Source organism: Micromys minutus, assembly GCF_963924665.1.
Source record: "Micromys minutus genome assembly, chromosome: 3".
NCBI classification, from domain to species: Eukaryota; Metazoa; Chordata; class Mammalia; order Rodentia; family Muridae; genus Micromys; species Micromys minutus.
The window spans coordinates 86,430,068-86,437,050 of record NC_137972.1 but is presented as its reverse complement, the minus strand read 5'-3'; positions in this window follow the sequence as shown (position 1 = coordinate 86,437,050).

The window sequence follows — 6,983 nt, the reverse complement described above, 5'->3', positions numbered from 1 at the left end:
ATCTCAGTAAGCGGCACTACCACCCACGGAAATTACCCATGCCAGAGACTAGGCTTCATATGTGAGTGTTTTTCTCGTTTATAAGCAAACGTATTAATCCCGAGTGATCTAGCTCCTTATGACCACTCATTGCTATCCAGATGTTTCCTGCTTTGGTGAAGCAGCACAGGCCTCACAAAAGCTGGCTACTCTCCCTACGTGTACGCACTTTATGTAAGGGAGGCCTCAGCAACTCCGGTTCCGAATTAGCTCACACTGAGGTCAAGGGACCAGGATTTTCTCTTCCCTAGTCCAATGAGTCATTGGATATCGGCATCCCTGGGAAACTGAGAACAATTTTGAGCCACTGATGGCTAATAGCTGAGTGTATCTGCTTGTAGCACTTCTAGCAGCCAAGTAAATGAGTTATTTATGGTAGAAGTTCCACGTGGTACCCTACCTTTTACCTCAGATTGAGGTACACAGCATTTCAAATGTCTTTTCACACTAGACTTTCCAATGTAGCTTTTCTCCCCAGTGACAGTGGTAAACAGTGTATTTCAGAGCCCATCTGTCAGTCCTTAGTATAGGCCCAGGCTGGGACAAGGGATGCTTTTCAAACTTAGAGATGTTTCTCAGTATCAATGCTACAATTCTACAAGAGCAGGATGCTCTTGTCCCTTTCCCATTTCCTGTCTGGGAATCCCTCTTCACTGTTACCACAAAGCAACAGTCTAAAGTGGGGAGATTTTATTTTGGTGTATGGTTTCAAAGGTTTCAATCTGTGCTCAGTTCTGATGCTGAACATCATGTCAAGCATGTGTGCTGTAGTAAAGCTGTTCACCTCTTGGTGCCAAGGAAGCAGAGACAGATAAAAGATAAAGCCATGCAAGACATACCCCAGTGGTATACTTTAGCTGGATACTGCTTCTAATATTTCCCAAAAACAAACTACCAAATAATGAACCCAACAAAGAAATGATGTATTGATTAAGTCAGAGCCTTATGATCCAATAACCTCTCTGTAATGAGATTTACTCAACACATGAGTCTTTTGGAGGACACTTCACATCTTAAATAAAGCATGACAGAGGTGGCTTGAATATGCTTGGCCCATAGGGCATGGCACTATTAAGAGGTGTGGCCTTGTTGGAGGAAGTGTATCACTGTGGTGTGGGCTTTGAGGTCTTCTAGTGCTTAAGCTCTGCCCAGTGCAAAAGAGAGTCTCTTCCTGGCTGCCTTCAGATCAAGACGTAGAACTCTCAGCTCCTCCAGCCCCATGTCTGCCTGGACACTGCCATGCTTCCTGCCATGATGATAATGGACTAAACCTCTGAACCTGTAAGCCAGCCCCAGTTAAATGTTGTCCTTTATAAGAGTTGCCTTGGTCATGGTGTCTGTCCACAGCAGTAAAACCCTACCTTAATCAATGGCCCTCTGTAGTGCTTCCTGTCCATCATATGTGAAGGAATCTCTCCAAATCACAAAGATACTCATTTTCTCATTTCACTGTGAGTTATTTAAAACACACCTTGGTTTTCTATCATCTTTGGACACTGGAGCCCAGACTTCTTAACCTGTCTAAATATGTGAACGGGATGTGATCTTGACTCATCTGTCTAGTTTGATTCTCTTCTCCTCTCTCCTACACCTCTCAATTTGATGTATCAGCAAGCCTGAATTATTGAAGTCTTCATTACCAACCAAACAGCTACCTGACTCTGGATTTTAAAGTATTTTCTCAGATCAGAATATATTGAACTTGTTTATCTCAATAACTTGATTATGAGCATTTTGAGAGCAAGACACTTCCATATCCTTAAAATAATCATTCAATACATAGTAAATGGATGCACAAGTATTTCTAGAAAGAATTAATGCCCCATGGGATGTGCCATGGGTGGCCACCAAATGGGAAATTCCCAGCAACCACATGGTGGCTTACAACCATCTGTAATGAGATCTGATGCCCTCTTCTGGTGTGTCTGAAGACAGCTACAGTGTACTCATATAGATTAAATAAACAAATCTTTAAAAAAGTTATTCTATAAAAAAAAAATCTTATTCATAGCTTATTTTTTTATTTGTCTGTGCTCTGAATCTTGACATTCATTTCTTCTTGACATGCATTTAATGTAAAAAAAAAAAGGCAAAAGTTGATATATTAAAATTCTCTATGACTGTATGACAGGACTGTAGAAGTGAACGTGCCCAGAGAACAATGGAATTAACAGCAGTGGGAAACGTAATGTGGGGTAGAGAGAGATGGGGAGAACATTCTCAATATACCCATGTGCATGAACACTTAATACCATTAGAGAATTGGGAAAACGCTATCTGATTTCACAGCACTGCTATCTTGGTATGTTCAGCTTCTTTATCCATTCTGTGCACAGCACCAGCCCCCTTCTCAACTCCAGATGCCTCTCAACTCCAGCTGGGTCTGAAACAAATCCCTTCCAGTAATTTGCATCTGGCTTGGAGGCCCAAAGGTATAGGAGGCATTAAAAGCAGTTTACCAGGAAGAGCAAGTAGTAGAGACTCAGTTAAAGAACGTTTTTGCTAAGACCTCTGCCACCATCTTTGCTCCTCCTCCTTCTTGGTCATACTGTCCCTCCTTAAACTCTGTAAAGCTGTCCCTCACAGCTCCATCGATATCTTTTATATAAGTTAGTGTCTGTTGCATGCAGGAAAACAAAAGCTAGTTAATCCAAATACTAGTAAGAGAAAAAAGAATGTTTACCTGCCAACATACATTCACCACTCAAGAACAAGTATACATTTACTCATAGTACCTACTAACTTGTGTGTGTGTGTGTGTGTGTGTGTGTGTGTAGTTAGAATCATGATCCTACACTCTTCCAGTCGTTTTTTTCTACCTTACATATCTACAACCTATAGAAACGTTTAGTGCTTTGACAAGCCCTTCTCCACAGCGCTGTAATACATACCATTGTCTGGTATTGGTATATTGTAATTTATGAAATCTCAGTCCAACGGCTGAATATTTGGGCTGTTATTGGAGCTTTGTTAGCAGACACAATGTTCAAAATGAACATATTCACAAAAGCGGTGCACTTTTTTTGAGCTGTTTCTTTTCTTATGATAAATTTACAAAAATTGAAAAATAAACGTGTTATGACAGTATGCTTTCTCCTTTCATGAATTCGATGTGCTGTATTGGAACCTGAGAGGTGCTTCTGTGCTGTGAGAGGTTTTGTTTGGCATACTTGGGTTTCCATTTATATGGTATTAATAGATATGGCAATTTTAGATTAATAGAGTTGATTTGACTATAAGCAGTTCTCGGCGTTGTGACTGTTATGTAATTATTAGCACGATTACAGTTCTTTAAAAATAAGCTTTTGTTGAACATAACAGAAAAAGATGGCACAAGTCACAATGGCCCAGCAATGAATTTTCACAAAGAAAGTACTCCACTGCGATCACTATGAAGCTCAAGGGAGACCCTGGAAGGTTCCTCCCCATGATTACATTCTGCCAGGAAACCACAGTCCTGAAACCAACTGTAACGTGATGATGGGTGTTTTTAGACTTTAAAAACATGCGTCAGCTGGTGCAAGGTGACTCAGTGGGTCAAAGGCACTTGCAGCAAAAGCCTAAGGACCTGAGTTCAATTCCCAGAACCTACATAAAGGAGAAAAGACTCCACAAACGTGTCCTCTGCCCGCTTCAAAAATTAGCTAATTAATTAATTAATAAAAACAAATGAGTCTTTTTGTGTGTGGCCTCACTCATCCACACTTTGATGAAGTCCTGATGGAACAATAGCTCATTCATTCCTACTTCAGGAGAGAATTACATGGATCAGACTTATGGTAACTTATGTATCCATTCTACGGTTGATTGGACACATGGCCTCTTTCCCAATGTTGGTTTCTATGAATATGCCTGTGGTTTCTCAGTGATTACTATAGACAAGTCCAACTTTCCCAATTATCACCTCTCCGTGAGTGGCTTTCTCTTGGGTATTGTAGCACCTAGGTCAAGGAACTATGAGGTGTTCGTAAGCTTGCTTTAATAAAACATCTTAAAGGTCCATGAGGGAACATTCCAGGGACTAAATGGTGGCAATTTTAAATACTTATTCATGAATTTATTGCTGTGTATATATAAAGTGTTTTTATGAGTGTGGGTATGGGCACGGGCATATGTAGAGTTCAGAGAACAACATCCTTATAAAAAGATAATTTAGTGTGTGTGTGTGTGTGTGTGTGTGTGTGTGTGTGTGTGTGAGTGTGTGTATGGGTACCTGTGGAGACCAGAGGAGGGTGTTACATCCCCTGGAGCTGGAGTTGCAGATAGTTGTGAGCCTCCTGAAATGGGTGCTGGGAATTGAACTTGTCCTCTTAAAACAACAGCAAGTGTTCTTTTCTGCCTAGCCATCCCTGCGGCCCCAAGAGGTCAACTTTCAAGAATCAGTAGGTTCTGGAGCTTAAAAACACAGGCTTGCATAGTCCTGTACCATGAGCCATCTTGTTAACCCAGTGAGGGCAATCTTGACCTAGACCATAGCAATCACTGATTTTGCTAAAAGCAACTGGACTTATATGTAAATGTATCTCCCTGTGAGGCCCACATTCAATTCTAAGGAAAGACAACATCCTTGAGATGCCTTGGGATTCCCTGTGTTCTTAACTCCTGTCTGAACTAGTAGAGAATTACTTACCTATTACTCCGGAACCTGGTACTTGATACCAAGTGTTAGTTGACCTAAAAGTAATTCTTTTATTCTCCCCCCAAACCCATTTTTGGTGAGTTGCTTTCAACCAACATTCACATGTTTAGCTCTGGAGGAGGGATGGAACAATAACAAGGTTATGCAACATTGTAAAAGATCTCCTCCTCGGGCTGTGGAGAGGCTCAGGGAGCAACATGCTTGCTGCACAAGCGTGAAGACCTGAGTTCAGATCCCAGCACCCACATGGAAGGTGGATCCAAGGCTCACCAGACAGCTAGTCCAGCAAGAGACCTTGTCTCAAAATACACAGTAGAGACCAATAGACAAAGACACCTGATGCCCACCTTTGGCTTCCACTCAGGTGCATGTGAATAAGTGCACATACAAATAAATAGAGCACTTTGTTTTCCCAAAATAATCCATACATTTAGCCTAAAAGTATCTAAATGCTGGAAATTTGGTTAGTGTTGTAGTTTAGTGGTTGTGTTTGTACAAGGGCCTGGGTTTGCAAATTAGCCATGCTAAAGAAAGCATTCCTATAGTCATAAAATTAGTTTGGTCCTCCAATATTTTTTTTTTAAATTTACTAGTTTTGTAGGTATTGGGACAGTCCCAAGTACATGTGTGTAGAAGTCTGAAGACAATTTGTAGGAAGCATTTCTCCATAAAGGCCCCCAGGATCAAACACAGGTTGTCACACATGGAAGCAAGGGTCTTTACCCTCCCTCTTGCTTATTTTTCTACCACTGAGATGTGACATCATGATCCAGGCAGCTTACAGAACAGCTTATTTTGCGCTTACAGTTTTAGAGGGTTAGAGTCCGTGGTGGCAGAGTGGAGCAGCAGATGGCAGGTGGCTGGTGGCTGGAAAGCTCACAACCTGCTACAGAGAGAGCTTACTGGGAATGGCAGGAGATGTCAGAGACTGACCCCCCACCACCTACACCCTGAGGCACACATTCTCTGAGAAGGCCACGCCTCCTAATCCTTCCCAAATAGTCACACTAACCAAGGACCAAGTGCTCAAACATGTGAGTCTATGAGGCTGTTCTCATTCAAACACCACATCCACCCAGCCATCTCGCTGGCTCCATAAAATTAGTTTTAAAATCTCCTTGACTCTTTCCACATTTAATGGTTCAAGATCTGATTATCCAGAAGGTGCACTGTATGTGCCCTTTTTTTCTTTTATTGTTGCTCTCGTTGTTCGTTTTGTTTTTCACTTCAATTCATTCTTTCTTTGGAAAAACAAAAGTAATATAATCCTGTGTAATATTTTCAGCTACCTTCATAAAGATTTTGTAGGAGGGTTAACATATAGCCTTTGTTTAGAATTTGATTAGGTGCTACCAGGCACTGAGGGAACATTAAAGAAGGTGAAGACGTTGTCCTAGCTCCTAAGATTCTCATTCTGTAGTAACAGAAAAGTGTACACAATGAAGCTTAACTATTATCGTGGAGATGGCATCATGAAAGAAGGGTGGCCACACGGGCATACTGCACTGGAGACCTTATAAACACGCAGGGGCTTTGAAAGGGTCTCCCCTTTAAAATAGTGCACACTGGCAAAGTCATACAGAGAGTCTCAGTAATATTGACGCTCGAGCCAGTGGTCAAACAATAAGTAAAAATTTAGCATGGAAATAAGAGAGGGAGGAAAGACAAAAGGAGGAAAGAAGAGAGAAGGACGTAGAGAGGGAGGGAGGCAAGAAAATTCTGCATAAGCAAAGCCTGGAGGCCTCCATCTACGCAGGAAGCTGAGGCAGAAGGATCACAAGGTCAAATCTTGTCAAGGCTACAGAATAAGATTGAGGCCATTCTGTTCAACCTGGAAGACCCTGTCTCAAAATCAAAAAGTAATCAGAAGCTGGGGACAGCATTCAGTGGTGAAGCATTTGCCCAGCATCTTCATCCCCGGTAGCCTTTAGTTTAAAAAGAAGCAAAGAAAACTGTACAGGTCTAGAATTCCAGAGCCTGGGGCTCCTCTACACTTTTAAATGAACTGTTTCAAGCTTAAAAAGTGTAGAGAATAATAAACTCTTTTGTTCTCCACATACAGCTCTGTGAAATATTAACTTACTGTTGCTGTATTTGCTTCAGGCCCACCTGTTAAACAGAGAAACATCAGGGATTTGGCTTTGCTCTGTCACGATCCTTGCTTCCTCGGCAGAGGTACCTAGTACCTACCCGCAGAAAGAACTAGCAGGCCTGTTTAGAAATGCTGATCACATATGGAAATGTCTCATGCTACCTCACATGCTAGCCTCTGCGGTATAATTTCCACCACTCTCTTCTTCCTCTC